The sequence below is a fragment of the Peromyscus eremicus genome, chromosome 4, assembly GCF_949786415.1.
Source record: "Peromyscus eremicus chromosome 4, PerEre_H2_v1, whole genome shotgun sequence".
Taxonomy (NCBI): Eukaryota; Metazoa; Chordata; class Mammalia; order Rodentia; family Cricetidae; genus Peromyscus; species Peromyscus eremicus.
The window spans coordinates 81,982,144-82,005,923 of record NC_081419.1 but is presented as its reverse complement, the minus strand read 5'-3'; the positions used below and the strand labels follow the sequence as shown (position 1 = coordinate 82,005,923).

Genomic DNA, 23,780 nt, shown 5'->3' with positions numbered 1-23,780 from the left:
GAAAGAAAGAAAGAAAGAAAGAAAGAAAGAAAATGCCTCGAAAACATGACCAGAGACAATCTGGTCTGGGCAATTCTTCAGCTGAGGTTCTGAGTGCAGGTGACAGCTGAAGCTAATGATAACAGATTGATTCCAAGACTCCCTGCAAATACCAAAGCTTTGGATGTTCAAATCCTTTATATAAAATGGTATAATGCTTAAAAATGGACTAAATACATCCTATGTATTTAAATCATCTCTAGATTACCCATAATGCCTAATACAACATAAATGTTATTTAAATATCTGTTGTATTTTATTGTTCCAGGAAAGATAAGAAAAAATATACATGTTCAATGCAGATGCAATTTTTTCTGAATGTTTTTGATACTCAGTTGCATTTTTAGAATTGTGTGTGTGTGTGTGTGTGTGTGTGTGTCTGTATGTCTGTGTGTGTTCTGTATATAAAATACATAATAAAAATGGACTAACTTTCTCATGGACATGTAACACGTGAATCCTTCAAGAATATTATTTCCAGTAACTTCCAAGTATTTTTGTCTATCAAGAAACTGCAAACTTTTGGCTTTTTTCCCAAAACTCTTCATTATAGCTCAAAGCACACTGAGAACTCTTGAATTCTTGTAACTATTGTAAATTCTTGAAATGGTCTGCAGCGTCAATGGGCACACATACCTGTAAATTCCTGGGGTGGGGGCTTACTAATTAGAAGAGATACCTTGTCATGAAGCACACACCCTACCTTCCTGGGCTAAAGAAACAGAATATAATTCAGGATGACTTTTCCTCTCTACAGAGAGCTGTTAGTTAATATGCTAAGGATTCCTGCAGTCTCAGGAACATGCCTCTTAGAAGTTGCAATCTTTTTTTGGTCACACTCCAGCAATACTTCTTGCATTTTTTACACACCTTTAGTAGAAGTAGTTTTGCAGTAGTCTAAAGCCTTTTTACCTCTGCAATGTGATAGTGAACTGAAGACCAACCATGAGTACCCTTGCTATCCAGCCTGCCCTCCCTGTCCTCTGAAGCCTTTACCTCTGCAGTCTGATAGTGAACTGAAGACCAACCATGGGTACCCTTGCTATCCAGCCTGCCCTCCCTGTCCTCTGAAGCCTTTACCTCTGCAGTCTGATAGTGAACTGAAGACCAACCATGGGTACCCTTGCCATTCTGCCTGCCTTCCCTGACAGTCATTCTCTGACCAGATTCTCCCTACCATCATACGGAGTATTGTTACCAATTTGGTTTCTTTAGGGTGGCTGAGTGTGGCAGCCAATATGAAAAGCACTTATTCAGATGTGGTAGGGAAGGATATGACATTAGACACAGGGTACACATATTTGGATCCTATTTCTGCCACTTAAACCTGTGCAACTTCTATTATATTAAAAAGCTGCCCTTGGGGAAGTTCCCTCACTAGCAAAATGGGATAATTAAAACCACTATAATGACATGCTTAGAACATAGCTTGGATTGTGTGTTTGACAAGTAAACAGCCTAATCAATATAAAATGAATGGGATTGCATCTTGTTTTTATTGCTATATTATACTTTGGGGAGGGGTCATGAGAGCTAAGCAAGAGCAAGCTAACATACAAATATACCTATTGATCAAAATTAGATCCAAGTCAGCTCAAACATCTAGATGACTATTTCCAACAATTTATCAAATGAATGGAACATTTAAAAAATAATTTTATTACATTTGTGTTTGACTATTTTGTACATTTATATAATGCATTCTGTTTCGTCTCATCCCCATCCTTTTATATCTCTCTCCCACCCCATCAGTCTTCACTCTCCCTGACAACTCTATTCTCACATTCATGTCTTTTTGCTTTGTATTGTGACCCACTGGGTTTAACCAGAGCTGTCTGTGTGCCCATGGGTTTGGAACTGTCCTTTGGCACCTGCTGGGCTTCTCTATAGGTTCACCACTGGAGACAATTGCTCCCCCCTCAGAATCCATCACTAACCAATAGTTCACAAGGGAGAGTTTGAGTCCATAAGCTTCTCCCTGACCCATGATTGATTAACCACAGGACTAGTCTTTGGCCGGCTCAGTGGAGGTAACCTCAGCTGCTATGGGATCATAATTACATGATTACATGGATACATCATTACAATGACTACATGGTATCCTGAAGATGGCATTTCACAGATCCTAATCTCATCTTCTGGATGCTTTTCTGTGATTTCCCTGAGCTTCAGAGGGGATTGTATAAATGTCCCATTTAGGACTGAGCAATCAACTATCACTTATTCTCAGCACCTAAGCAGCCATGAGTCTCAGCATCGATTGCCATTCACTGCAAAGAGAACCTTCTTTGATGAAGGCTTGTGGTACCATTTGTCTATGGATTTAGACATAAACACTTAGAAGACCATTTAGAGCAATGTCCATTTAGCTACACAATAGTCAAGTTCCTACCTAGGGCCGAAGACTTCCTCCACCATGAGTTTTGACTGGGATTACAGTACCAAGAATGAATTCGCTCCTGTGAAAGGGATCTCACATTCAATCAGGGACTGAGGATGATCATCAGTGGGCCATACGGGCCATATGCAGAGTATTTTACCCAGCCCACAGGAAAGTCTGAGACTGGCTCCTCCTGTGGCCCTAATTAGTCTCTCCTCCAAGTGGGGAGGTGAGTTCTCAGAGAACAGGGATCCACTGGTGGGCAGAATGACAGAGAGGCCTGGTGTGGGCATGCCCCTGCCGCCGGAGGTTGGAACAGACTCATGGCCAGCACAGCCAGTTCAAATTCAATCAGAGTGATTGATTACCCCATAACATTCTTGCTACTATTATTCCAGTAGTCACTTATTGCCTGGTAGGTTGACTGGAAATTTATCGAGTTCACAGCTACTTTTTTTAAAGTTCACACTGATTCCCTTTCTCTCCCAACAGCCTGCACAACACCTTCTGGGAATGTGGAAGCAGGGAAGACATTTCTGGTTCCGTTTCAGTTTCATTTCCCTATATCACACAACCAAGGTATGTACTCTCTCTTCAGCAATAGGGCCTTATTAGCTAGGTCTCATCGGAAACTGAGAAGAACAGCAGGAGCCTATACTGTCTGAGGCCTCTCGGGCCTCACTGACCAACAACTCAAGGGCGTATCCCACGCCTAGCACTGGAACTTTGTTTAATAACCCTTGGCTTTCAAGGATTCATCAGCCATGCAGGATTCCTCCCTTTAAATATCTAACTTACAAACTATTAGGTTTCCATTTGGGTTTTTTGTTCAGCCTTCATTTGGGTTAACCTTTCTCCTCTTGCCCCTCAGTTGCTCATCCCCTGCCACATCCCTGCTTAACATTTCCACTCCCACTATTCCCCTTCTCCATTTTCATAGTTACCATAGCACAGCACAGCAAAGCATAGCACAGCACAGCACAGCATAGCATGGTAACATAGTACAGCAGTTATCTACTGTTCCCTCTCCCTCAAAGCATCCCCAAACCTGCCCTTCCCATTTCAGTCTGCTGGCTTCCATGGGTGCTGCATGTAAAACACACAAATCTAAAGAGCCAAGCTGGGATCCACATGTGAGAGAAGTCACCTGAGATGCCTCTTTCTGGACCTGAGCTATCACACTTGATATAAATTCTCCAGTTCATCTATTTACTGGAGAACTTTATTTCTTCCTTTTTTTGTTTCACAACTGAGCAAATTACAGTGTGTATAATAACAAACTTCTTTATCTATTCACCGGGTGATGGGCACCTCAGAGTGGTTCTGTTTTCTCTGCAGGGAGAATCGGTTGCAATTAAGTTTGGAAAACGCTGTTCCACTTCTAGTACTGCAACGTCTATTGGCTTATTCAAGGTTCTCTAATGAAGAAACCTGTTGAATTTCATTCAGATGTTTCCCAAAATTGAGGGTTAAGGACTATTCTTATTCAGAGCCAACTTTAGGCAGTGGTACCACCTACTATGTGCCTTTGTTCTTGTTGTTGAGATAAGGTTTTCTAATCTGGCTCTAAACTTGCTATGCAGTCAAGAACGGCTTGAATTTTACAGTACTCATGTTGTTGTTGCTGTTTGTGCTATTATTATTATTATCATTATTATTATTATTGCACTAAAGATTAAACCTAGGGCTTCATGAAGGCCAGGCAAGCACTTATCCAATTGAACTGATTCCATAGTTATCTTTGTGTGTCTCTAAGGTACCAGTTTGTGAAGCCAACCATTAACTTTACTTCAGTAACACTTGTCAGATCTCCCTCCAGTAAACTCAAGTTTTGTTTTTTCTATCGACTTGTTCAAAGTCTTTGGCATAATGCTTCCTTTTGCCTCATCCTTTTAATCTTATCATAAAATTGTTAGTTTTAGTCTGACTTACAAGATTTGGCAGGAATCTTATGGATTTGCAGGCATTTCAATATCACCTCCAAGAAGAGTGATTGGCTTGATTTTATTTCATCTTTCCCCCAAGTGTGTGGAGAAGATATCAAAGGAAATGGATCAAGGACAGAGCAAGTGCTGCTATGGATTGGCTTCTAATCTCTGCATCATTGTCATGTGGCAGTCCTGACAATAAATGTCACTTGTGTAGGAAAGGATGAATGTTAAATAAAATAATCTCCCAAGTACTTGGATACAAAGTGTTCAGAGACATGACCTTGGAATGGCTTAGGGGAACTGGAATTTTGGTTTTATTGCAAGTACCTGATGATATATATGCTGGGGTAGTTGACAGGGGTTTGTTTTTAACAGGTTTCTCGGTATGCATTCTTCTACTATAACAGAATACCTGAGATTAAGTGTTTATAAAGAAGAGAGGTTCATCTAGATCATGGTTCTAGAGGCATGGTGCTGTTGTCTGGCCATGCCGAGGCAACAAATGGAAGGACAGTGTAGTGTGAGAGGAAGACATGGAGACTGTGTTTCCAACACATGAACTTTGGGAGAACAGATCTAAAGAAGAGCCACAGGTTTGGAGGACAGGTGTTGGACCTGTAGAACCTGTCATAGATATGAAACAATGAAGTCATAGTATTTTCTGCACATTTTCCAGCTCCATGTTGATTCACCTATCCTACGTCAGAGATTAATTCCTTTCCACCTACCCAGCACCACAGAAGGCCTTGCAGACCTTTTGAGTTAAGATCTCTGAAGGCTCTTAAGACATCTGTGGGCTAGAAATACGGCTTAGTAGAAAGAACACTGTCTCTCATGTTCAGGACCCATTCTAGCTGAGCATTAGTCCTGATGCAGGAACAGGAAATAGTGTTGCAACCAAAGATTCCACTTGGTTTGGGCTATATACACACTCCTATTCTAAAAATGCGCTTATGCACTTGGAAACCTAGGTCTCTTACCTTCACATACTACACACACACACACACACACACACACACACACACACACACACAATCCAAAATCCAAAAATGTACCTAGGACCCCTACTTGCATTAAGGTACACACCCCTCTCTGAACAACAGAAGTAAATCACCCCCCTTAGCAGCCCCTTGACAAAAACTGAGTTCTATCCAAACACATCCTGAAACACAATCTGAGAACTATAGGCAATGGCCTATCCTGCTCTGTCTGTTTTGGAGTGCATGAACAATATAGCAAACTGTGTCCTCACAGTGGAGTTACCTATTTACCACCATATGCCTATGGATAAGTGGACAGACATATGATTAAAATCAGATGCATTGTGGGAAGGGACATGTACAGTAAAAAAGATACTATATAACTTAGTCTGATACATGTATCAGTTACTTGAGTTCCCTAAAGCACAGCATACCTATTCACTCCCTACCCATCTTCCCTACAGAATGGATGTCCTACCCAGCTCCATGTTATCTCCTGAAACCCTTCCCAACTTTCAAATCCTAGTCCACAATTCACCACATCTCTGAAACCGTCTTCGACTAACTCCCAAGTTCTCCCTCTGTATTTGTGCTTATTTTCTTGACAACTTTGCCTTCTCCCAACAGACTACGAGCTTCTCAAAAAAGAACTTTAAAATTTTATATGTCCCAGCATCCTCACTACCTGGCTGTACCCCTCTCAGAAATGAGAGCAATGCTTTATGGCCAGAAGAAATACACAACCTGCCTTTGAGCTCTGATATTTCAAAGGATAATAAACTTCAAGGATGTAACTACATGTAGGTAACTTCTGATTTTAGGGTTGTGAATCTCAGCCGTCCCTCCAGATGCTCACTGAAAGCATTCTGAAGACAAAGTGTTGATTCACGGAGCAGAATGGAATTTTCTAAATATGTCCACGACAACCGCACCCCATACCATCTTCTTACAAAGGGACATTGGCAATTTGTGCGAGGTATTCCTGTAAATTCAAATGGGCTTGTGACTATAAGAAGACTGTTAGGTACTATCCAAGATAAGATCGTCTGCCTGGGTCTCTCAAGATGCTCACTCTTTGAACCCAGCCAAAATGTTGTACAGATGCCTGTCTTAGTTTCTTGTCTTTGCCACCATGATAAAATACCCAGACAAAAGCAACTCAAAGGAAGGACAATCTGAGGTACAGCCATTACGGTGGGGAAGTGAAAAATGCAAGTGCTTGAAGCAGATGGTGACATCACTTTCACAATTAAAAGCAGAGAACGTTGAATTCATGCTAGTGCTCAGTCCACAGTCCCCATTTTATACAGTCCAGGACTCTTGCCTACAATTAAGGTGGGTCTTCTCATATCAATTAATGCAATCAAGATAATCCCCCAAAGGCATCCTTAAGGACCCATCTGTCAGGTTTTTCTAGATTCTGTCCAGCGGACAATTAACACTGACCATCACAATGACAGTTTCATAGAGGCGCCATGTACTGGTGTCCTGCTAACAGCCCCAACTCAGGTATCAGCCCTGACAGAAGAGAACAAAGAAAACCCTAAAGATTTGAGCCAGTGAGTCACCAAGAGTGCTAGAGCCTTTTCCTGCTGAGCATCTTTGCAAATTCCTGCCTGGAGCATCTTGATAGTAATACAATGACTGTTCTCTTAGGATGTGACTCTTGGTGGTGGTTCATTCTGCAGCAAGACAAAGACAGATATAACAAGAGATCAGTGGGGCCACCATTCCTTACCCTACTCTCAGAAGGACCTTGGTGTCCTAAGAAACGTCACCACATTTTCTCCAAACAGAGAAGAGAAGATGGCTGCCTGTTTGATGGTCACATACACTGTAGCGCTTTCTTTTGTAGTTGTTGTTGTTTTTCAAGACAGGGTTTCTCTGTGTAGCTTTGCGCCTTTCCTGGGACTCACTGTGTAGACCAGGCTGGCCTCGAACTCACAGAGATCCACCTGGCTCTGCCTCCCGAGTGCTGGGATTAAAGGCGTGCGCCACCACCGCCCGGCCACTGTAGCGCTTTCTTAAAGAATAGTCCTGTACAAAAGAACAAGCTCGTGGTTGTGAGACATCAGAAGCAGCAACAACCTGCTGTTATCACCAGCACTCCCCAAGTGTATCTGACACCAGACTCCTCTTAGTATACCACACAAAACATCCCCAAAGAAACTCCAGCTCCTGTAACAATCTGGTGCACTGGGCTACAATAATTTAAACTCACCAAGCTAAAGTCTCCAGTGCTGGCCAGTTACTTTGTTGGTAAGGCCTTGCACTCAGCAGGACAGCCTTAGAAGAGCAGCCAAAAGCAGCCAGGTTGTGATGGGAAAGCTCCGTCTGCATGCAGTGCTTATAACAGAAGAACAGCCCTTTGAGCTGAGGTGAGCATTTGACTAGACCCAGCACATCCACGTCCCTGCAAACCCACTTCCAGCTCCACTAACAGAAGTTGACAAGGAGCGGTAGGTCTGAAATCAGAAAACAGAGAAACCTGCACAAAGAGATTATATTTCCACACAGTGAAAACCTTTGCCTTTCTTTTATTATTATTATTATTATTATTATTATTATTATTATTATTATTACTTTGTTTTTTTCGAGACAGGGGTTTTCCGTGTAGTTTTGGTTCCTGTCCTGGATCTCACTCTCGCTCTGTAGACCAGGCTGGCCTCGAACTTTATGGTCCCTTTTTATTTCCTGAACAAGCCAGGGCAGCAAAGTGATCCTGGGATGACCCAGAGTAGACGGTTGTCCGGTTTTCCGTCCATTTATATAATTAGCATTCTAGAAAGATCCTTGCTCTTTCGGTGCGATTTGATGCTGATAGGAGGCTGCTGCACAAAGTTCTCCACCATTGCCAGCCCAGGGGATTGGCTCACCGAGCACCTCAGCGGCCGGTGTGCGCCACCGCCACCTTGTGGCCGCCTGTAGGAAGCTCACTCTCCTTCCTCTTTTTCTCTACAGTTCTGTGCATGGACATTAAGAAGATATAACTCTTTCGGGCAAGAAGGACAAAGAAAAATATATTCAGCTTTGTTAACTAGATATCAACCAGGCATCACCTCAAGTCATCTTTCATTAAAAGTCTGTGTGGCAGACAACTGATGTTGAGACAGAGCTGACTATAAAATTGGGGAATACAGCCATGAACACACACACACAGTACGTATGCATACACACACATTTGCACATGTATGTACACAAGTTTACGTGCATTTGTGTGTCACAAAATATTTTATTATGACAGTAAATGTATTTGAATCGTTTTTTAAAAACAGGGGAAAGGGGGCTGATGAGATGGTTCAGCAGAGAAGAGCACTTGGCTGCTCTTAGGAGGAGCTGGGTTCAATTTTCAGCACCCATGTAGTGACTCTATAACTGTAGTCCCAGGGGATCCAGATAGCTCTCCTGGCCTCCCTGGTCACCAGGCATGCATGTGGTACACAGACACACAAGCAGGCAAAACACCCAAACACATCAAATGAAAATAAAAACAGAGAAAACTTATACAGTCTCCACCACATCCCTGTGCTCGGAGCATCCTGTGTTTTCCTGCCTCTGGGTGGAATATAGGTAGAGGTGTGGACTAAGTCCAGATTGGCCATCTTTTTCAGTCCCAAAATACTCCTGTAACTGAGATATTATTTCCCCCATTTTAGGAGTCTATTGGACACAATAGATTCATGATCCTAGTCTAATTAGTGTGAGTCTAGAAACCAGGCTCTGAAACACATGAGGTTCTAAAAAGAGTATCGCTCAGACTACATTTACTTTCCTCAGGATGAGAAGCCAATATCCCAGGAGCTCAGAACATGTCTAATCCAAGGATTTGAAAGCTGGGTCCCACCGAGGTGCCTAGGTTGTTACTTCATTCACCTTTCATTCTCTTCATCAGTGGTCTCAAGTCACAGCAACACTGAGTAACACACTCCCAAAAGCCTCAGTGGCGGGGGGGGGGGGGGGGGATGAGCATTTGATGGTCTGATGGAATCAGCTGGCTTTTGACTGAACAGATCTATGACTAGCTCAAATATTGGAGAAAGTGGCATTTATTCACTCACTGGGATGCTCCACCGAGGCTGATTTCTTCCTCTTCTAGAATGCCAGTCATCTAGGATTCCAACTAAGTCTAGCTCGGTGACCCAATGAATTTATGGGAGCTACTCCCATCCAGCATAGGTGAGGGGTTACTTGCAGTACAATGGGTGAGGGATCGGTTACAGAAGCACGGGAAGGGTGATGGGGGAGGGGAGGGACTGGTGACTCAAAGGTGGCTGCATCGCTTATACAGGCAGCTTCACTGGAGAGTTTCTTCTCCCCAGTCACTGCGGAGGGTCCTTGTGAATCCCATCCCTTTTCAGAGCTTCCTGAGACTAAATGTTGTTAATATGCACTTCCTCCCTCGGGGAGGAAACCTTCCAAGTTAGATGGAACAGCTCCACCCAATAAGACATATCCTGAAATAATGACAATCTAGCCTTCAATAGATGAATTTGGAGATTATGGGGACAGAAATATTCACAGCACAACAGCCACGCAGAGGAAACTTTCAGAGGATACTATAAAACACTCCTGCAGTTCTGTCCAACACTGTGGGAGGGGAATCTTTGAGAGTCCTTCATACATAAATATGGATGAGTTGACCCTAGCTGCGTATAAAGTATGAGCATAGCTCAAAACAGAGAGAAGCAGAGGGCAAGACTCGGAAAGGGATAGAAACAGTGTAGGCCAAGAAGGGAGGTGATGAGAATAGAGGCGTGAAATGGGAGTCCAGTTTCATTCTACAGGTACTGATTGCCCCACAGGCAATCCTTCCAAGGCCTCCCCCTACTGTCCTAATACCCTTACTGTGAACCCCCACTACCACCAGACTAGCCTCCACTGGCAGCAAAGAGGGGAGAGAGCTCAGCTCACCCTATCATCCGCGGCCTTCTGCAATGCAATCTGAAACTTTGTGTCCTTTGGAGTGCCCTTCCAAACCCCTGAGCCCTTGTGACACCCATTGCCCCCATGTGTCCGAAAGCTGAAGGGGCCCTTTGATTTGTGCATGTTTCCCTCTCACACAGGACCATCTCTTTGTTCATCCCATGCACACATATCTGCATCCTTCAGTGATGAAGTTGACATCTTTTGCAAAGGGCTGTGGACTCTTTAAGGAAAATTTGATCTAGTATTCACCTTTGACACTCCCTGCAGCCTGCCATGGTACCTAGTGTCTAGCAAGTACTCAAATAAAAGGTTTTTTGAATAAATGAACTAATGATATTTTGTGGCAACTAATTAAAGAAGAATCCAGTAGCTGACATTTGAAAATGTCGATGGCGCTGACTCACCTGTTGGAGGACAGACAGGCAAGCGTTCTCCGATAACTTGGTGGCTTTCCCATCTGTCAGACACACCTTATCCATGATGATGTGTTTGCTCACTGCAAGGGGAGACAGTTACTCAGAACTCAGGTATTTTTGTATAGTCAGACTATTATGTCTGGAATTTAGTATTGCTCTGTCCTGTGATATTTATATCAGGGTCAGAAGAAATGTAACTACTCCCTGCCTATTTGTGTCCAATCTAACAATTTAGGAGGGGGATTAGACTCACTGTGCTGGCTTGTGATGCAAAAGGAATAGCCTGGCTTTAACACACGTGCATTTTCCAACAATACAATATTAAGCAATTATCATTTGATATTTTAATTTTTTTCAACAGGTTGGCACTCCACGTAGCACGTTAGTCTTCCTTATATCTTTGATGATGATGCATATATGAGATTATAGATGTGTATACCATATTTGGTATGTTATGTTTTCTTGTATTAATGTGTACAAATGCGATTTTTATCCAACCCAAATTGAAGTTTTACTATGGGATAAAAGTGTTGTATTATTTATTGCCGCAATGCCGTCTATCAGATACTCTGTCAGACTTTCCACACCTATCAATTTAGCAGACAGTGCAGGGAGCCAGTCTAATAAATAGTATTATCTCCTTACTAGAGGAAACTAAGAAGTGAAGAGATTATTTAAGGGGATATTGCAAGTTATCAGATCCTAAACAAGATTTTGTTGCTTCAATTCCTGGTGCTTGCCAAAAGAATTTAGCTAAATAAAGTGTGTTCCACAAATAATGATAACCTTAGGTAAGCCTCAAGATTGAGACTCAGGTGATCTCTGTGAGTGCAATGGAGTCTGGTCAACAGACTCAGGAGGACTTGTTGTGGGTGCAAAGTCACAGACTCAGGAGGACTTGTTGTGGGTGCAAAGGTCCATAACAATCACCAGTCACCAGAGTACCAACATCAAAGGCCAAGCCCAGGCTCCTGTCTCACAAGTCCCATGAATAGAACCCACAGGCAGTAGGCCACAGGCAGTGAAAGCCAAGGCAGTTGACTGAACAGCAGGGGAAGGGGAACTCTCAAGAGAGAGACAAAAGCAGCAGAGGGTTCCTGGGACATGTAGCTGCTTCCCTGCTCTCTGTTCTGGGTTTAGACAGGACTTTGTAAAGGGGAAGGATAGGAGACTCCAAAGCAGTGGTTCTGAGCCTTCCTAATGCTGTGACCCAACAGTTGCTCATGTTGTGACCGCCCCCCCCCCCCCCGCCATCAATTCATTTTTGTTGTTGCAACTTCATGACTATAATTTTGCCACTGTTAGGAATCATGTTTTCCAGTGGTCTGAGGTGACCCCTGTGAAAGGGTTGTTTGAACCCTCAAGAGGGTGGAGAGCAACCACGAGCTGCCTATCAGCATGCCCTTGGTTGTCTGCCTCTGCTGCTTTTCTAGAATCCAAGAGGTCTTTCGCTGTGGTCAGCAAGTAGTTGGTTGCCACTGAGCCGCAAACTGTGGGCAGTGGTTTCCTTATCAAGATCAAAAACCCTTTCACAATATGTAGACACTGAAAGTATTCACCAGTCCTTCCTGGAAGCTGAAATGGGTGCCAAATCCCAAGCTAGCAAGCCTCCCTCAATTTAGCTCCTGTTGGACCAACTCAGTTGCAGCAACTCCTGCTGGCCACAGAGACAAGCCTTTTAGCACAGGAAGTTCCACTCTTGTCATGGACATCAGCAAGCCATCAGACAGGAACGTAAGACAGCCAAAGATGCAGTGTGTGCTCTTCTGTGTGCTATTAAAATGGGTATACCATTCTGTGGTTATTAGAAATACTATTAAATAAATCTTTACAACAATATGCTTGTGAAAGATCTGAGGAACAAATATTAAGTCACTACTCTGAGCGAAATGATGTATATATCCTATCAGTTAACCTTTACAAAGCTTTATTACAAAAGAGTATTCCTTACCAACCTAAACTAATCCAGAGACTTCGGAGTGAGATGCCTGTGTTCCGTAGACTTAAGCCACTTTGGGCTGTCACTTTCTTTTATTCAGCCATGTGTACAGGCCCGCATCCTTTTACATTGATTAGAAATCAGCTAGAGGAACAGCGGTGGATGGGCTGCCGTTCCTTCTCTCTGAGCACAGACAAACGAACAGTCCTAAAAACAGACAAACAAAGCTGCTAATGGTGGCTGCAGTGCCGAGGAGAGGCACAGAAGAGGAACCACTAATGCAGGCTTGCTCTCACATTCCAGCTTTCAAAATGGCTTTCATTTTCAAAGCCACATCTCTGATGCCACATTGATTTATGAGTCTGAAATGGAGAGTGCTTTGAAGTGTAATTTCACTAGCAGGAGGACCTCAGAGGCTCTGTCTCTAAGAAGAGAACAGTGTTCATCTCCAGGGATGCTTGTGAATGTTAGCTGGCATTTCCAGAGTGGACAAGGGAGTATGGATCTGAGAAGAAAGGAGAGGGTGAAGGGAAGTGGATGGTTCCAACCTGCATTTTAAAACCCTAAGTCAACTTCCTTCTTAAAACCACACACTCTCCACGTCCCAGATGAATTTTAAAGGACACTGTCCTGTCTTGCTTGAATGAAAACATGGAGGCACACAACATGGTCCTTGAGGCACACAGGTTAGAATTAATTGCTCCATATGCTTTTCCACATCAGCACATGAGGCAGAGGATTGGGGACAGGGACCATAGTAAAACTATAGCAAGCTCAAAATGATGATAACCACAGATAGCTTCTATAATCTACAGATGTTCCCCTCTCATGTCACATCAATGTCACACAGTCAGCAATCGGCACAGACGAAACAATGTTTCCTCCACCATGTTCCAATGCCTCAGATGGACTGCTAGGATAAGGGTTTCTCAGCAAAATTTAATTACTTTCCTATTTTGTGCCAGGCAACATGCTATGGCCTAGAAATATTAGCATAAAAAATAAAGAAACACAACTCTTCCCATTTATGCACTAACAGTCTGTCGTTTGGGAAGATCTCCTTGTTTATATGATGGTACCAATAGCTAAGGAAGGAAATCATGCTAGCTCTTCACCATAGCCCTGCTCAGGCATTGAAAGGTGTTGTACCCTGAAGGACCTAGCAGCTAAAGAGGATAGCATCCATACTACTGGGCTGCAGGTCCTTTCTCAAAGGAAGTCCCCATGTTCGTAACAGTGGTCACTATCTGGGATGCTGAGTCAGAAGGATTCTCATGGATAAATTCAAGTAAACACCCTGACACACAAAGCTGTCGGCCATGTTTTATCCTTGATCAGAAAGTAGAATGTGTCCTTCTGTAATGGAGAATCTCCAAGGGTTCCCAGCATCTGACATACCCAGTTTTACTGCATCCTCCACCGCCTCTTTCACGGCTCACTACTGGCAGGAGAGCTGTAGCCTCCAGGCTGGGCTGCTTCCCAAACAAGGTTCTCTTCTGCACGGTAGGAAAGCTGCAGTGATCCAGAACCTCAGACTCTCACAGTCAGGACTGTGATCATGATCACCTCAGCCTTGGCCCTCCCCTTCGTCAGACTCTACCCAAGGACAAGAGCATCTCACAATAATTCGAAGTGTCAGTCCAGGCCTAGGAATGCAACAGTTTGATCCAGAGAGACCACCAAAATGGATAGCCAGGATCTCCAAGAGCAGTGTAAAAAGACTAATATTTCTACTAAGAGATTTTTCTCTAAACTAAAAGGGTGCCAGTGCAGGAAACTTACAAATCATGCAGCTGTGAAGAAAGTTTCTCAACAAAACAGTCTTGGATACAAGTAAAATGTCATCGCAGAACAAAATGAGAGTTATCATCTCTAATAGGTAGTGCATCATTTAGCGCTCGGGTATTTTCTTGTTGTTTTGCAACAGGGTTCTCAGCAGTTGGAGCCTGTGATTTAGTAATAGGGCTCATTTCTGCTGTCCGCTGTATTTCATTTATGGGTAAGCACAGTGAGGGTCCAGGCTACAGTGGCTGTGTGCTTAGCTGCACCTGCCAGCCGGAAGGAAGGCTGAGCAACTGATGGCAATATCTAGTGCCATCTCTCACCTGGCGGCAGCCACCTGTCGGGAGGTAAATCTCCCAGGAACAGAATAAAAGCCTCAGTGGCAGTTTGAAAACCCTAAACTTCAAAACTTCAAAAGTACAGAGGAAATAAAGCAGCATCTAAGGCCCATCCCTCAATTTCTGACTCAAACATCCGTTTATATTGTAAAAGACAGTCTTCATGAAGCATATTCCTTTACTGATGAACTACGTAGAGAGTGGAGCCAGTTTGTGACTTCCATAAATGCTTCTTGATGATTCAAGAAATAGCAAGGCAAAGTATTTGTGTCGAGTTTTAGATTAGCACCTGTAAGGCATCATGATTGCCCTGATCGTGTCTTCTTGAAGAATCATAACTCTGGGTACCTCTTGCTCTCTTCTCCCTCTTTCTCATCATCTCCACCTCTCTAAATATCAGTGACTTCCCTTCAGTTCTTAAGCCCTGAGGACAACTACCTTTGGTCCTTCTTTCCAACAGCCTGTTATAGCAGCCTAACTCAGTCAGTTAGTATAAAACAGAGCTGCCCGTTGGGGCCTCAGGCTTCCCATCCTTTCTCACCTTGACAATTTAGACTGCGACACATTTTAAAGGTCAAGAATGTAAGTGACCTGGAGGTCAGGCTTGGTACAATTCCAAGTGAACTGCTACATGGATTTCTCCAAAATGCCACAGCCATGGCCAAGGACATACACACCCAAAGTACCAGGGAGTGCTCAATGACTCTTGTGTCGGCAGCAGCTGGCTGAAGGGTGCCCAGGCTTTACAGGCTCAGCAACTGGAGCCTGCCTGACTTCTCTAATTTCCCTCATGGAGCTCTTTGCATAGTCAAGTGCCCAGAGGGGTAAAAGAACACTCATAGCTCCTAAGCACTTTCCAGAGGAACACAGGGTTGGCCTCGGGCAAAAATTTAATCAGGAAATTGGGCTTTTCAAGCTCTCTAGCTTCATTTTCTTACAGAATACTGATTTATTCCACAAGGTACATTGATTGTTATAATATGCCGCAACCCTAAAAGCAGACCTAAAAGAACAAGCATGTTTTTCACTGCTATTTCTAATCTAGTAAGATATTATTTTCCATTTTTTCCTGCTATATTGATATGTAATTGGCAAACTATGCATCTTTAAAGCATCCAACTCAAATGTTTGATGTATGTTTCTGCTGTAAAATAAATAACCATATCAAGCAATTAGCACAACCATCACCATATACCCCCTTTTGTTCTGTGGTGGTAAAGAGTTCTGAAGGACCATTCACCTGGCTAATTCCAAATACTGTATGCATTCTTACATAACAGTCCCCAGAATGGACAACTGAAAGTCTATGACCTTTGACCAACAGCTCCCCATGATCCCTGCCAGCCCCTTTTCTAACAGTTTCTATGAGTTTTTCAGGATCCACTTATAAAGTGAATTGCCTTTCTGTGTCCAACTTATGTGACTCAGCATGATGTCTTACAGGCTTATCTACTTCATGTTATCACAAATGGCTGCATTTCCCTCTTTTGAAAGGCTGCAGTGTGTGTGTGTGTGTGTGTGTGTGTGTGTGTGTGTGTGTGTGTGTGTATGTGTGTGTGTCCGTCCATATTCCATTTGCTATTCAGCTGGGAATAAACATTTAGACATTTTATAGTGCCTCCATATCTTGCTTCTTGTGAATAGTATTAGAACAAGCACAGGAATGCAGGTATCTCTTCAACAGAGTGATTGCTGTTATGATCTGTGTGTTATTAATGACAACACTTTGCACTTACAGAACTGGAAAGATTCTGGGGAGTCAGAAAGCCTCTCCAGAGCACTGAGTGTGTGTAAGTTGTGGGTATTTCATATGTATGGAAGGATGCTAAGGCCACGGAAGAGTTACAAGAGCTGAAGCCAGGCAGCTTCTGATGCCACATACTCCTTATTGCCTCCTGCCTACCTGTTCCGACTTACAGATCGAAACGGGTTATTATATCTTTGATCATTCTAGGGTCAACTTAGTTTATTAAAATTAAGCTGCTTGTCATCTTCCAGAATCCGCATCACTATATCACAAATCTACTCTGCACCCACTTCAAAAGCCCTATGACCTACTTTTGATCCTTAAATGTGCCAGTCCACACAAAAGAACTGTGTTTTTTAGTTAACTATTCTTTCAGGCTCATATCTTTTAAAATAATAAAGGCTAGAGAGATGTCACATCAAAAGCAATTGCTCAAAGGAAAAAGTTGGAACATAACTGAAACCGATTTTATTAGCATATTAGAGGACATTTACTGGTCTGGGAGTCGACGACAGTGGATGAAAACACCACAGTACCTACAGAGGGATTTAGTGGTGGATTTGGGCTCTGAAAACCCTACCAGACGTTTTAAAATCTAAGTAAGAAGAACGATCATTGACTGAAACCTGGATTCTTCTGTTTTTGAAAACGTTAATCATTTCAGTTTCCCCAGCATTCTGATCCCTTGAAGGATGCCGACAGCCAACTTCTCAGGCTGGTTCACTGGAGTCCACAGCCTTCTCTGCATAAAACCACAGCCTAAACTGCTCGGGTGTCACTGTGTAGCTTTCATGTTTCCTTACACAATAAGCTCTTGAAGGCAGTGCGTGCTCAGTTTTCCAAGGCCTTTCTCACTCTTCCTGTGTTTTGATATCTTATTTAATATTCAAAAATGCATATGGTGCATTTGGATCAAATCTACCCCCATTCTAGTTCCTCTCCTCTCCCCTCACTGCTTCTCCCTGACTCTCCCTCCTCTAGCAGCCATGCATTGACTTATCAACAGCTCCTTAGATAGATGTGGGACTTCATGAACCCCTCCCCCGTTCGTGCTGGGATTTTAGCTGGCTTGATCCTGTGCAAGCCTTGTGCTTGCTCTATTTTGCCTGGAAGTGCACTGTTTTGATGGCTCTTCATTCTTCTACTCCCCTGTATGTCCAGACTCTGATGGTTTGAACAACCTCCTTTTCCTACCTCCTCGGTGAGAACCCTAATGCCATCTCTTTAGGAGGTCCTCAGCTCCCCAGGAGATCTACACAAGGATGCTACCAGCAGCCCAGATTCCCTAGTTTACCTATGGCATCCGCTGCTCTGGCTCCCTACGTCAATACATTCCCCCACAGCAGTTGAAGTCAGCCGTGTGTCAAAAGCCTGATCAAAAATGTTGGAGCACAGACAGATGAGACGAAAGAGATGTTGGCTTTCCTGCTGGGAGAGAAGAATGTTCTTCTTCCTCTAACTTTGAACCATACTTTGTCACATCCTCTTGAAGAAAATAGTACTTCCATTTTCCTGAAACCAGTCTCCAAACCAGCACCCACACATCTTTCTCTGATAAGCATGAGTTCCCCCTCAAGATGGTCTAATCTACTTTCAAAAATGGATTTCCTCGGTGCTCATTTTACCTACAGGCTATTTCCCATAAAAGCAATACCTCCACAGACATGCCCATTTTATAACATAGGTTTTGCTACTGCTTATGATATAGAGAAGATGTAAGGGTAAATGAACTCAATACAGAGAAGAAAACATTTGTGAGTATCTCAAGAATACCCATAGAAAATCATCCAAATATCTCCTCGAGATCCTTGTCACTTGATCCTAATTGAGCTAAATACCCAGGAACCTTCTCTCTGTACTGTCCTTCTAAGCTGCATGTTCTGCCTTTCTGCCCCTGGCCTATCAATGTCCTCTGACTCCTCCCACACCAAAACCATAGATGCCTTTCTTCCCAGCTTTTCTATGGTGTATTGGGCTTTGAAAATTCTTCACAGCTGAAGACATATAAACCAATATTGCTTCTATGTCTCTAGTAGCTTCGTGTTAGTGGGCTATGCTGAAAGACTCTCCTTCCAGCATTGGGTTGAAATGGGGAGTTGGGAGTCAGTCCCATAGGCAGACTGGAGAGGTGGCTCAGGGCCATGGTGACATCTGGGCCCAAGAGGCTGCTGAAGACCATGTCTGGGTCTGTGGTCCTACCACATCCAGGGTCTTTGTTGATGTCTATGGCCCACATTCCCACCAAAAGGCCACAAGGATGCATTGTTTCTGGGTTACTACCTGTGGCAATGTTGGGGTTCCAGGGACATGCAGCTGCCAGGGCCATGCCAACCTGAGTGGCCTGTGATGCCACCCATGGTCATGGAGTCATCTGGCCAGGGCTGCTGCAGAGTGCTGTGGTTCCATGGCCCCACCACAGCCAGGGTCCACATCAATGTCCATGGCTCAGGTTATCACCAAAGGCAGCGCAGAAACCGGGGTTTAGGCCAACACCTGAGGCAATATTGGTACCCAAGGATCATGTTTCCATAGTGACCATGCAGATCTGGGTGGCCTGCAATACTACCCAGAGCCATGTTGATGTCTGGCTGGGCCCAAGCTGTGACCGGGGGCCATGTCTGGATCTGTGGCCGTACTGCAGTCACGGTCTGTGTTGAATTCTGTGGCTCCTATTGCCATCAGAAGCCGTGTGACTTCTTGGGGTCTCTACTACCTCCTGGGACCATATTGGAGTCCAGGGACCACTCTGCTGCTGAGCCCATACCCATCTGAGAGGTCTAAACTGCCACTTGGGGCCATGGTGACATCCGGCCTAAGCCGCTGCTGATGCTCATGGTTCTGCCGCAACTCTGGTCTGTGTTGATGTCCATCACCCATGTTACCCCTGGGGCCCAAACGAACCATGTATTGAACCATGAGTTGAAGTAAAAGGGCCTCACTCAGCTAGCCCTGCCTCTCACAGGCCTGGGGAGAGCTGCCTCCTCCTCACCTGAGAGCTGACCCCATCCCTCCCCAGCCCTGGGGTAATGGACCCAGATGACCCCGGCACAGGAAACCTGGCCTAGCCCCTAATAGGAGACCTGTCTGGGCCCTCAAACTTGGAAAAGATGGTCCCACCCTTCACCTAAAGGGAGTGGTCCCAGTGGCCCCAACCGACCAATTCAGCAGCCACCCAGGTACACATCCAGGGCTCTGAGCCTGCACACCCGAACATCTACCCCATCTATGACCTGCTGGAGTGCGTGCAGAGACCGGTCACATGGTCTACATGACTCAGGCAACAGCTGGATGCCCCGGGAGTTTCCTTGGGGGTCCAGTGTTGATGATGTGCTGGAGGCCAGAGGCCTTGAACCTGACCAACAACCTATGACACAATGAACGTTTGCCAGGAAAGCTGTGTGGACAAAAGGGTCTACTGCATGATGCACAGAACCTCCCAGTGCCACTAAGATGGGGGAAGAGGCAAAGACGGAGGAGAGAAGTGTTTGGGGTTTTTTGTTTGTTTGTTTGTTTGTTTCATTTTGTTTTCTTTGTTTGCTTGTTTGCTTGGGTTTTTTTGTTGGACTGTTGTTTGTTTTTTAATTGAAATTGATATTTGGTTTTTTATTTATTTTTTTCCTCTCCCTTGTCTTTATCTTATTTTTATTATTTCCTTTTTAGTGTTCCTTTGGAGAGGACACTACAAAGGTGAAAGGCAGATGTAACGGGACTGGGAGATGGGTGTGATTAGGGTGCATGATGTGAAATTTCCAAAGAATCAATTTAAAAAATCAGGTTTGTAAAAGAAAATTAAAAACAAAAAATTGTTTCCCCCTCACCTAAAGTCATAAAGTTGTGCGATAGAGGCCCGGACCGGTAGCTTTGCTCTGAAAAGTCCTGGGAGGCTCAGGTGATTTCTAGTGTCCCAACCCCACTACTGAACCCTGTGAACCTAAGAGAAAATGGTCGCTTCCCATGGAGACGGAGGCTTTAAGAAGGGGAATGCTCCCGTCCTGTGCTTTCCGATAGGAAGGAGAGCCACATGGTGGTGTACACTTGTAATCCCAGCACTTGGGAGGCTGAGACTGGAGGATCATGGGTTCAAGGCGAGTCTGGGCTATTCAATGAGACCTATTCTCCAGGGGTAGGAATGGGGGTGCCCCAGAGCTGCTACATGGCATTTTATTTAGATCCTTTTACTCAGAACACAGTCGTGTCTAACTGCAAAGGGGAAGGAAGCATCTTCTCAGTTCTAAGCAGCCATGGGCCAGATAGAAATCCTCTTCCTACAGAAGCAGAGAGATACACAGGAAGAAAGCCATTAATCCCTGTCACATGATGTTCCTGGATTTGCTGGGGGTTTTTTCCGTGCTACAAATAAACTCTGGAGCCACCTATAACAGGATGACTCAAATTACGTGACTTTTATAAAGAGTTGAACAGTGGGTCAAAATTTCGCCATTTGGTGTAAATATAGGCAAGTCACTCAGCAATCCTGTCAGTCCTGCAGTCTTTAAGGATCATCCCCAGGGCTGATTCAGAACAAAGTGAGGTAATAAAGGAGATAGCAATGTTCTTGTTTATTTGCTTGTTTGTTTTTGAGATAGTCTTGTGTAGCCCAGGCTGGCCTCAAACTAAATACATAAGGATGACCTTGAATGTCTGATCCTCTTGCCTTCACTGCCCAGGTGTTGGAATTCCAGATGTGCACTGCACTCAGTTTCTTGTGGTGCTGAGCCTCAAACCCAGAGCTTTGTGCATGCCAGGCAAGCATCCTATCAACTGAGCCACATATCCAGTTCCAAATGTAAGTTTTGAAATAAGATATAAGTAATTCCCCATGCAAAGTGAAATTTAAGCAATAAGTTACCTTGTATCTCCTATGAATCTTCAACAGTATATTCACTCTACTTTCAGGTCCCATTTGGTGAAATATGAAATATAAGTAGCCAATAGACAAAAGAAACAGGTGACTTGGGGGCATGGGAAGTGACCTAGAAAGTACCAATATTTATAATGATGTCATCAATTGGATGTCTAAACATTCTCTAACATGTAATGATTAGTAGTAGATATGAGATTAGAACATGGTTTGTTTTCTTCAGGCAAAGTTCTAGATTCTAGTAATTCTGTTTTTTTTTTTTAGTTGAAAATAGATTATTCTCTCATATAATACATCCCAACCACACTTTCCCCTCCCTCCACTAGTCCCAGCTCCCCGCAACCTCCCCTCTTCCCCAGATTCACTCCCCCTCTGTTTCCCTTCAGAACAGAGCAGGCCTCCAAGAGAAAACCACCAAACATGAAAAAGACAAGATACAATAAGACAAGGCAAAAGCCTTCATATCGAGGCAGGACAAGGCAACCCAACAGGCAGAAAAAAGTCTCCAGAGCAGGCAAAAGAGTCACTCCCAGTCTCTTTGGGACTGTTAGGAGTCCCACAAAAACACCAAGCTAACAGTCGTAACATACGCAGAGAGACTCAGAGACAGAAATTATGTGGAGAAAGTACCTAAATTGGAGATCTCCACCAGGTCCCTACTCTTGGATCTCAGGGAATCCCGCAGAAGAGGGGGAGGAATGACTGTAGGAGTCAGAGGGGATGAGGACACCAGGAGAACATGGCCCACTAAATCGACTAAGCAGGCCTCACATGGGCTCCCAGGCTGAAGCAGCAAGCAGGGGGCCTTCCTGGGTCTGCACCAGGTCCTCTGTGTAATTCTGAATTTCAAAGGTAGTGATCCCAACCTTTTAGGACAAGTCAAACAATCACCATATCAGATGGCACTTTTGTTTGTTTGACTGATGGATTTGTTGTCATTTCTGGAATGTTCCATCCGGTGAGCACTGCTATTGCTTCTGGCCCTGTTGAAAAGTACCGGAAAGATAGGCTGTCCAAAATGCCCAGCCCCTCCAAGAACTGCACCCCTATGAACTAAACACCTCTCATTGGTAAACTGGTGGAACCACCTTCTAAATGTTCCACCATCTTGACATTAATACAACAAGAACCAAGCTGCTAGCACATGAATGTTTGAGAGGCACACTGTAAAGGTATCTAACCCATAGCAATACCGCTCACAGTTATGTAAATATAAACATACACACAGTGAAGCTGAAATTCATCCTAAAGAGACTGGGGAACGGCTCCAACAGTGTTAGTACCTGATTTCAGATTGGCAGCATGCACCTAAAAAGCCAGGTGTGTGGCTGTGTGGTTGTAGCCTCAAGACTTGGGAGGGAAGAGACAGGCAGATCCCTGAAGATCACTGGACAGCTAAATTTATAACCTCCAGATTCAGTGGGAGACTCTGTCTCAAATAATAAAGGCAGAGCGGAACTGAGTTTAGACATATGGCAGTGACCTCAGGCATTCACATGTACATGACCTCATGAATGCATGTATGCACTACACATAGCATAATACACACACACACACACACACACACACACACACACACACACACACACACACACTTTGTCTTAAAGAGCATGGAAGAGTGAAGGTATTGATACTAAATGGGCTAAATTTTACTCTGCTGAGAGCAGGAGGTAGAAGAATGTGGTAGGCAGACATTAAGGCTCTAGACCCTGAGAGACAGCGCCTCTATTTACCTGCAACAAGAAAAATAGTAAAGACGTCTGAACTGTCCATGTTCTGGTTTACTCATCCCTAAAATGGGAGTGATGACAGTACTCAGTTCATGGTTGTGAGGACTGAATTGACTAAAATAGTACATTTGTGAGACCTCATCCGAGTTCATCACTTACATATCCAATGGGAGTCAATTGGTTAAAGTCTAGCTTTCTCTCGAGCCCCCTTGAATTAATGATTCACTATACTTTCCTTGCCTTTTACTTTTGTCATCTTCCTGAGATTTGTTTCCTCGGTCTCCACAACTGGCTGTCTCTTATCTGGCAAGGTTATCCAAAATGTAAGAAAGCCCACAATGTTGATTGAAGCTAGGTAGTAAGGACGATCTCTCCCCAGTTCTGGGTGCTTCTCACCGAGTGGGCCACTCTCTCTAGTAAATCATTGCATAACAGAAGTAGTGGCAGGAATATTGGGTCTCCGTACAGGCTCTGCACTTACTATTCCAGTGAGCATCTTCACACCTACTTCTGACACGTAGTACATCTGTAATGTGGAGATGCTGACAATACCCCCTTCCTAAGGTGGCTGAAAACATTTGGTGGTATAATGTGCATTTAGCAAATTAATGGCTCCAACACTTGTACCTTGTAAAGTGAAGGCTATAATGCCTTCCGCAAAGGGTATGCATGAGATTAAAGGTGTGGAAGCATGATAAGCTATTATCCCAG

General features: G+C 43.9%; 1 long non-coding RNA gene across 1 annotated transcript in view; it reads right to left on the bottom strand.

Moving 5' to 3' along the window:
* LOC131908421 (uncharacterized) overlaps positions 1-23,780 on the bottom strand; it is a 96,878-nt gene that overhangs the window by 22,065 nt on the left and 51,033 nt on the right. The window contains exon 2 of the long non-coding RNA XR_009378587.1: positions 10,661-10,752. This is a non-coding gene — a long non-coding RNA (uncharacterized LOC131908421). The remainder of the gene's footprint in view (positions 1-10,660; positions 10,753-23,780) is intronic.